Source organism: Phoxinus phoxinus (genome assembly GCF_949152265.1).
Source record: "Phoxinus phoxinus genome assembly, chromosome: 21".
Taxonomy (NCBI): domain Eukaryota; kingdom Metazoa; phylum Chordata; class Actinopteri; order Cypriniformes; family Leuciscidae; genus Phoxinus; species Phoxinus phoxinus.
In genome coordinates this window covers 25,236,904-25,247,298 of record NC_136896.1, presented here as the reverse complement: position 1 = coordinate 25,247,298, position 10,395 = coordinate 25,236,904, and positions in this window count along the sequence as shown.

The window sequence follows — 10,395 nt, the reverse complement described above, 5'->3', positions numbered from 1 at the left end:
CTGTGCCTCAGCAGAGCTGGGGAATAAATAGGGACGTCTTAACAGAAATGCCATTGAGTAAGACTGCCTGGAAATGTCACAATGTAATAAGAGTGTTTGTTATTTGTGGTCATTTCATACAGGCTTGGCAGCACATCTGAGGGAACCTTGGAAAACATCTAGATCTGAGCTTCTTGCAGTAATGGCCCTCTTCAGTGCAGTGTCTGCCTTTTTATACCCCCAAGTCTCTGTCATTGTTCATTGTTTCCTCAGAAGTTAGTTTTCAGACTGTATGTCTGGCATTTCAAAATGTGCGCTTACTTACATTATTAAAAGTCTGTAAAAAAATATATACAGCTCAATGCACTGTTGATATGAAGGAACTTTCTGCATTGATTTGTCACAGCCTAGGGGTTGTACATGTATTTTTAATTACACATTGATTGAATTGCATAGTGTTGTGTTTTAGAGGTAATGGGAATCTACAGAAAATTTGGTAATTAATCCGTTTTTCAATTGATTTTTTTTTTCTTCTTATAGTGACCTGTTCTTATTTAGAAAGACCCTATTCTTTGTGGTAAACTGTGGCTTGTGGCCACAATAACACCCTTGCATTTGGGTTTGTGGATGGCGTTGGAACCTTTTTGGATAGCATTTGCCTTGACATGCTTTCTGTGGCTCCTTGTGGAATCGATATATTTCCTGTTGAGGATAAATTAACCACTAAGCAAATATAGACCTAAAGCTAAAAGCTGAAGGCAGCTGATTCTTATATGATGGCCACAGGAGTGTTGCTAACACACATGCAAAACTGTCCAGTCTGTGTTGTTTTATTAGAGGATCCCAGAAAGGATATTCCAGTGTTTCTAGTGATATTTGCCAAGCAACACTATTATTATTGTCCATAGAAACCCACTTTAAATTATACAAGTTGAGTATAGGCTTTATATAAGATAGGGAGTATATCGGCTATATCCAAGTGAACCGGCTTCTCGAACAAGAAAATATGTAGGGCGAGGCTTGATTTCGTCAGTCGGGAACAAACAAGCTTTTAACCACGGGTTATTATCGTTCTAAACACCGCTTTTAACCCCCGGGTAAAGGAACGTTTCACACTTGCGATTTAGAAGCGAGGTTAGTCATTGCCAAACTTGTAGGCTATAGGCCTAGTGTGTGAAAGTGAAACAATGCGGTGTTAGAATGTTACAGCTAAAAGCTTAGCAACAGACAATGAATCGCGTATAGGCCTACTCAAATTTGCATGCTTTGGACAGTCACGGAAACACTGAGCGTCTGAAAGGAAAAATGTCACATTCTGACTGAAAACGCGACAATTGAACGTTCGCAAAGACCCACCCCCCTTAGTTACTGTCGCTATGTCCGACAAGCTACGCCGCTCTCACGCCACACCATGTTCTCACGCAGTGAAAAATACATCGCGGAGCAGAGAGGAGACTGACAACACGCTGACAGGCCAGGTTACTTTTCTGTTACTTTTGATATTAAACATATTAAACAAAGTCTCACCTTTCAAATTTGGTCATTTTTTTAAAGAAATTTAAACAATAAATACCGTTTTGTGGCTCATTAATGTGTATGACAGATCGCTGTAGAGCATCAGTTAAAGCTGCTTGTGAACCGATCATCTCTTCCTTCTAGTTCATTTATAGCATCAAATAAACATGAATGAAGATAAGAAGGAATGTTGTTTTAACCGCGGAAAGGCGTCAGTACACTCCGTTTTTCAAGTTAAAATCCTCCTATGTTAATCTACTAACTCTCCTGACTGCTTTGTCGGACAAAATGGCGGATGGCGAAGTATGATTGGTCAGATCACCTGTCAATCAAGCTCCCTGCGAAGGGTCAATTAGAGCGAAGAAGAGAACTTTTAATTTTTACCTTTAAAATCCGAAAAGTCTCTCATCCAACAAACTCGATAGTAGGCCTACAAATACCAGGATGCGCAGTAGCCTACTATAGCTTTTACGTTAACAGGTCACAAGCTGCGTTCATCCAATCAATGACACTGATACCGCAAATATGCAAATAACGTTAACGTAGCCTAAGGTTTAGGAATGTATACTACAGTGAAAACGTCATTTTATGAATAGGCCTACCCAGAGATTAATTGTTACCTCCAGGTAAATTATGAGCAGTGTGAAACGTAAAGCTTTGTGTGATTTGTATATGTACATTTCTGAAATATAACTTGTGTACAGTCACCTGATAACAGATCACTCTAATGTAAAGACAATCATTTTCTGTGAAGCTGCTTTGAAACAATATGTACTGTGAAAAGCGCAATACAAATAAATGTGAATTGACAATTTAAGTGAGTTAATACATCAGTTGAGGAGGGATGGCAAATTGGACATCTTTCTCTCTTCTGAACAACGTAATCAATCATTCAATATTTGTCCCTCATTTGGAGGCAAATGGGAATACAAAAATTATATTTGCTGTCATCAAATATCCCAACTATGACGACATCTGCTTCTGAGAACCCCAGAAATGTGAAAAGGGTTCATCATATTGAAGTGGATCAGAAAGCAACCACACAGAACACCTTAACCACTTAGCAACATCACCCACAACATCCTAGCTTCTCATGGCGGCGAGTTTTGCACAGGTGAACACCACTCACTAGGAAAAATGTTTTAAAAAAAAAATCTATACAGAATTGTAAACAGTAATATAGACAGTAATAAAGTCAATATCATCTACTCTCAGAGTTTCTGGTACAGGTATGCCTCAGTGCTCAAGGCTATTTGCATCATTATTTACATAATTAAAATTTGCTTGTGCAACATTCAAATTTATTTTTGTTTTGCATCTATAAATTTTATACTCAGATGACTAAAGTGTGACATTTGTGCTTTGGTGTACTAAGCGGAAACTTATGACTTATGTAAGTTCAAAATGCACTAGTTTCTGTCCTGAGGGTCTGATTCCCAGGGAATGCATGAGCTGACCAAATGTATACTTTGAATGATAAATGCTTTGCATAAATGCATCTGCCAAATGCACCCTTGTGGGGGAAAAAAGTGTACTTAGTTAGGTGTATATAATGTGCACTTGTCTTCATATCTTAAAATTATATATAAAAAAAATATTACATTATTTATTTGATAAAATACAATCTATTAATCAGTTAAAAGGAGAGTTAACTCCTTAACACTTTTTTCTTAACACTTAAATACACTTAATGAAAGTGTACTTTGTAAAATGAAAAGTGTATCTATGAAGTACAATTTAAATCATTATGTTTTAATCATCTTTTTTCTTGCTTTAAAGTACACATATCTTGATGTGTTGGACCTATCACCGGGACCTATCATCAAATTCTGTATGAAAATGTGCCATGAAAATTATTGTAATAGTTGCATAGTCTCCAGAAATAGGCTCCATTTACCTAAAATAGTATTTCTTAAATTATTCTTTTGGCTTCTTGGTTTGAAATATGACTCCATGTAAGAGTCACCCAATGATGTAAGAGGCCACAGTGTGAATAAGCGTCAAGATCAAATGTGTTCTATAACATGGTGAGCTCAGTGACCACAAACTGACCAAACAAATCAGCTGTGACATCATTTCTGATTCTCAAGAAAAATGCACAGTAGTTAGACTCATATGTACATTTGAAGCACTTCCCCATAATGCTTTGGGGAAACAATTCATTTCCTCTTGAAATGCTCTTAAATAGCCACTAGGTGTCATCCTATGGACACATATTCTGTGTGAGCCTCCTCAATATGTCTTTTAAGAAGTTGTGCATTCGATCCACACCACAGTTTGTCTGTCCAAGCACAGGTCCCTGTTGAAAGACCCATTCGGATAATATATTTGGTGTATTTGTCTATAATGAGTCTGAAGCTTATTTACTCTAATGTGAGGGCAGTTTTCATGCTCACACACTATATTTGGTCTGAATGATCACTGTTGTCGTTCATAACTCACTTGAAAGGTGAAAATGAGACAAATCTTTCTGTACATTCTGCATGAAATGGTTGGACAGGTGATATTTTTATTTCTTGCTGCTATTGCTATTCACATGCAGACGGTATTAAAAGTCATTGTGGGGAACATTTCAGTGGACAAAACTGCACTTTCAGGTGTTAGGCAGGTGTCAACATTGTTTTGGTCCATTCTTCCTGGATGAGAAAACTGTACATTTTAAAATGTTAATAAAAGATCATTTTTAGGCGTACACTAGCATACAGATTTTAGCATCAAAGCTAAAATCATATGCTAACAACATATGATGTACTTTAACTAAACATCATGAAACTCCAATTAGAAAATGCCAAATCAATGTAAAGGTTTAAAATACACTACGGTGCGGTTTTACAGACAGATCATGTATAGAGCGCCCCTGGTGATACTTCGAGCACAGTTTTATGTTGTGTCGAGCCTTCTTAGTGTTTTAAAAATAGCGATTTTGATGCTATCGTAGATGTGCCCCATGCACTCCCATTCAAATGGCATTTTGACCAAAAACTAAAATACGGTCAATCTTAAAAGTGGCGTTTCCATTCTAATTATGCTTTTACACGAAAGTTTAACTCGAGTAGATAAAAAAAGAGCCTAGGTTCAATTTTGGCAACAGTTACCCATTAAGCATGAAAGCTGAGAGGTCTGAGTCACATTAAAGTTGGCATGAAATGGAAGTTGGGATAGTTATTTCTTGACTATTGTGTACCCAAACACACAAATGAACTTGAGGAAATGACTAGAAGTATGGGCACCATTTCTACATGGGAAACTGTTGAACCGATCAAATTAAAAAAGGTCAGAGAGAAATGTACTGCACCATGAACAGTATTACTCTCACTATCAAGAGAGAAACTCGTAATTTAGAGCGCAAATGGAGACAAACTCCCTTAGAGGTCTTTAGAATCGCATGGAAAGATAGAAATTCCTGTTATAAAAAGGCTCTAAAAGCAGCCACAATAATCCAAGGTTCTTGTTGAGTACAATGGCAAGATTAACAAATAAACAGACATCACCTCAACTGAATATTCCATTACAGTTTAGTAATGACTTTATGAATTTCTTCACTGAGAAAATTGAAAGCGTCAGGAGTACAATGGTAAATGTACAACCTTTGACAGCGTTTTATGATTCAGCATCAATTATTGCCCCTCAAGAACAATTGCAGTGCTTTACAACTATAGGACAGGAAGAGCTAAATAAACTTATAATTGCATCTAAACCAACAACATGTTTATTAGATCCAATACCCACAAAACTACTGAAAGAGTTTTTACCTGTAGCAGAAGAGCCTCTTCTCAATATTATTAACTCGTCTCTGTCTCTAAGACTGTTCAAGCTGGCGGTTAGTAGGCCTCTTATTAAAAGGACTGCATTTATATATTTCACAGACCCAATGGCCACCAAAGCGCTTTGTTGCCTCACATTCACCCACTCATACACCGACGGCGGTGTCAGCCATGCGAGGCGCCATCCAGCTCGTCGGGAGCAGCTGGGGTTAGGTGTCTTGCTCATGGACACCTCGGCACTTGGTCAGGTGGAACCGGGGATTGAACCACCAACCTTCCGGTTTGTAGATAACCTACATGAACCACTGAGTCACTGCCGCCCCGGTTATTAAGAAACAACAATTATATCAAAATGAATGAACAAATTACAGACCCATTTCAAATCTTCCATTTATGTCTAAAATACTAGAAAAAGTTGTGTCTGCTAAATTGTGCTCCTTGAAAAAAACTAAATATCTATATAAAATTTTCAGTCCGGTTTCAGGCCTAATAGCACAGACACTGCAGTCGTTAAAATTACAAATAACTTACTTCTAGCTTCTGACCAAGACTGTATCCCAATACTAGCAATGCTGCGTTCGAAACTATTTTAAAATACTCTTACTGACTACAAAATTACACTGGTGTTCAGGTGTAAGTTGGTGTAAGGTGGTTTATATTGTATCCGTGCCTATCAGACCGTTACAATTTTGTCACGGGGAAAAATTATAAATAAATGATGGAGTGCCACAAGGATCTGTGATAGGCACTCTGCTTTTTTCAATATGTATGCTGCCACTTGGTAATATTATAAGAAAACATGGAATTAGTTCCCACTGTTATACCGACGATGATATACTAAGTTATATATTTCATCGCAACCAGATGAAATCTCTAAATGATCTAAGGTGACAGTGTGTTAAAGATATAAAATATTGGATGACCTGTAATTTTCTTATAAGATTGATTGAGGTCAGATAAGATTGAGGTATAACTTATTGGACCAGAAACCTGTACACAGAATCTCTTTGCATTTAGAAGGATGTACTGATACTTCATCCTCTATGACCTGGGTGATATATTAGACAGCAACGACTTTCGAAAATCATATTTCATGTTACAAAACTGTCTTCTTCCACCTCAGAAACGTTGCTAAGCTACAGAACATGCTATCTGTTTCTGATGCAAAAAAGTTAGTTCATGCATTAATGACCTCTAGACTAGATTACTGTAATGCATTACTACTGCGGGTTGTCGTGCATCTTCAATAAACAAGCTACAATTAGTCCAAAATGCAGCTGCTAGAGGTCTAGGTCGAGAAAATATGATCACATGACACCAATTTATCATCTCGGGTTACCTGTTAAGTTCCGTATCAATTACAAAATACTGACCTATAAGGCTCTAAACAGTTTAGCTCCTGTGTATTTAACCGATCTTCTATCACCCTACAATCCATCACGCTTTTTAAGGTCACATAACTCTGGGCTTCTGGTAGTACCTAGGATATCTAAGTCCACTAAAAGTGGGAGAGAGTTTTCACATTTAGCTCCGGAATAGCCTTCCTGATAATGTTCAGGGCTCAGACTCACTCTCCCAGTTTAAATCTAGATTAAAGACGCATGTCTTTAGCCGAGCATTCCCATAATTAATCGTAAAACTTTGTACTCCAGTTATATCAAATCAAATGCACATGATTTGAACAGCAGCTACGCTAATTATTTTCCATTTGCTTTTCTGTTTTTTTCTTGGGATGCCCATCCATAACTAGAAAGTATGTCAGCTCCAGTTTGGATCTAGCCTCTGAAGACTTCAGTTGTCCCAACACCTGTGAAGAAATTACCCAACTCCTGCAAAGACTTCAGATGACCCAACACCTGTGAAGAGATGACCCAACTCCTGCGAAGACTTCAGATAACCCAACACCTGTGAAGAAATTATCCAACTCCTGCGAAGACTTCAGATGACTCGACACCTGTGAAGAGATGACCTAACTCTTGCGAAGACTTCAGATGACCCAACACCTGTGAAGAGATGACCCAACTCCTGCGAAGACGTCAGATGACCCAACAAATGTAAAGAGATGACCCAACTCCTGCGAAGACTTCAGATAACTCAACACCTGTAAAGAGTAGGGCTGTTGGAACGAATTCCGAAATTCGAATTTAATTCGAATATTTAAAAAATCAATACTATTCGAATGCTGAAGTTACTATTCGAATATTGCTTTTTTTTTCTTTTTTTTCTTTTTTTATAATATGCAATCTTGCCTTTCTCGCCAACTTGGCTTACACACGCATGTGAAAATGAAATGCTTTTGTTTCGTCTGATAAACAATACATTTTTTAATCGTAACACAATTGTGCGCGTTATCCACGCTGCATCGTCATAACAACTGTCAAAAATGGCGGCGAGGAATGTCTCCACGGAAACGGAGATCACCACTCCTGACAATTTGAGAAGCGATGTGTGGAAGGTGTTTGGATTTCAAATCATAAATGGGAAAATCACAAATAAAGAAGACTGGCAATTTGCAGAATATGCCAAATCTGAATGAAATATCACTCCTCAACTTGCAACCTTACTGTGCGTTCACACCGGACGCGAATAGCGCGTCAAATTCTTGCCTGCCGCGTCTAGTTATACGCTTGACCACTGTCCATTCACGCGTCAAGAGCGTAACGGTACGTTCACACGGGGCGTGAGCGTCAACGCTTGACGGAAGGCGTGGCTGAAGTTTGGCACGACGCCATGGTCATAGCAGCGTCAGCCAATGAAATTAGACAGGAATGACAGGATGAACGTGATGAACGTGATTGGCTGCCGCCTGGCTACTGTATTTGCATAGAGCGATCCTGATTGGCTGACGCTTCCGCCTGCGGCGATTCACTGGCGTTGCTCGCGGCAGAAGTTGAAAAATTCTCAACTTCTGCTGCGAGCAACGCCAGTGAAGCGCCGCCGACGGATCCACAATTCATTTCGGCAAAGCTTGACGTCACCCATTCAAAGTCAATGGGAAGCGTTGACGCTCACGCCCTGTGTGAACGTACCGTAACGCGTCTTTGCATTGACTTAACATTGAAATCACTCGCGCCTGACGCGCTATTCGCGTCCGGTGTGAACGCACCATTAGGGCACATCTGACAACGCTACACCCTGACAAACTAGGCGATCTGTCCAAGGAACCGCTGCTAAAACAGGCAAGAATGACTTCTTTTCTGCCTCTCTCTTCATCACGGGGCTTACCAGCTGTCTGCCAAAAGGCGATTACAGACAAACTGACACGGTTTATCTGTAAAGTTATGAGACCGATCAACATCACGCAGGGGTCTGGATTTAAAGATTTTATTCACGAGCTTGAGCCAATGGTAGCCTACACGGTTAGCCGCGCAACAATCACTGACAGAGTTGTGAAACTCTGACACAACAGCAGACAACTGATCAGTGGAAAAATGTCCATTAAAGTTGCCAAATTAAAGTCATTCATTTTTTTCCGCTGTTTTATTGTTAACAACAAAAAAACGCGATCACCCGTTTCTAAATGTTTATTGTAATGTTAGCTTTCCCTCTAGTGGACAGAACGTGTAACAACAATCAAATCCTATAGTGGCATTGACGATTCATAAGCCTGTGTAATGTTGCAAATATTAATAATAGGATGAATTTGAGCATTTAATATTCGAATATTATTCGAATATTAAATAAAATAAGGAATGAAATTCGAATAGTATTATAGAGGAAGATTGACAGCCCTAGTAAAGAGATGACCCAACTCCTGCGAAGACTTCAGATAACCCAACACCTGTGAAGAGATGACCCAACTCCTGCGAAGACTTCAGATAACTCAACACCTGTGAAGAGATGACCCAACTCCTGCGAAGACTTGAGATAACCCAACACCTGTGAAGAGATGACCCAACTCCTGCGAAGACTTCAGATAACCCAACACCTGTGAAGAGATGACCCAACTCCTGCGAAGACTTCAGATAACCCAACACCTGTGAAGAGATGACCCAACTCCTGTGAAGACTTCAGATGACCCAGCAAATGTAAAGAGATGACTCGAGAGGACTCCTGCAAGGACTTTAAATGAAGCAAACTCTGAATCACCATGCACCAATGCTAAATGTTCTATATATCCTATCATTTGTTAACAACATGTATTTCAATGAGCTGCCTTAAATGAATACATTGTTTAAATTCATACATTATTAGCTAACTTTATGATTTGTATATGTGCATTTCGGAAATACATAACTTGGACACAGTCACCTGATAACAGATCACTCTAAATTGTAATGCAGGCATTTTCTGTAAAGCTGCTTTGAATCGATATGTATTGTGAAAAGAACTATACAAATAAATGTGAATTGGAATGAATTGAATATTATGACGTATATATTCAAGTGAAACAGCTTCTCGGCCAAGAAAAACATGTTGGCCCGGTCTTGATTTAGGCCCAATCCCAATCCTATTTTATACCCTTTCGCCTACCCCTACCCCTGTGTCTACCCCTTCAAACAGGGTGGCAAGAGGTAGCGGTGAAAATATTCCCTCAAAAAATGGGACACCACTACTACAACGTTGCACGTCATCATACATCCTTGTTAGCTCGTTGAAGGAGATGCGCCGATGTTTAGATGCCGCCGTCAGCTGTGGTCATCTTAGTTGCTTGGGTTCCAGCTATTTTTTCAAGTTCTAAAATGACACAAAAACAACGTATCAAGGTTCATGACATAAGATTTGAAACATTGAGTATGAATCATATGGACCACTTTTATGTTCTTTTTTGTATCTTTAGTTCTTGACAGACCCATTCCCCATTCACTTTTATTTTAGGGAGGGGAAGTTATTTTAAAATAATAATAATAATAATTTAAAAAATGATGTTCATGGATAATTCATTTATAATAAATACTGCAATATTCCACACAAAAAAATAGTTAATTATGAGGTTGAAAGCAATTAAATAAAAAAGAGTCAAAAAGGACTCACACACATTACACCAAAAAATAAATGTTGTATGATTTTGTCCTGGTATAAAGTGTGCATGTTCTCTTTTTTCTTTTATTTCTCTAACAAGGTCATGGAACATTTCTTATGGGCATCATTGATGATGCAATTGCTTGACTTGCTTTTTGCAGCATTTGGTTCGAAA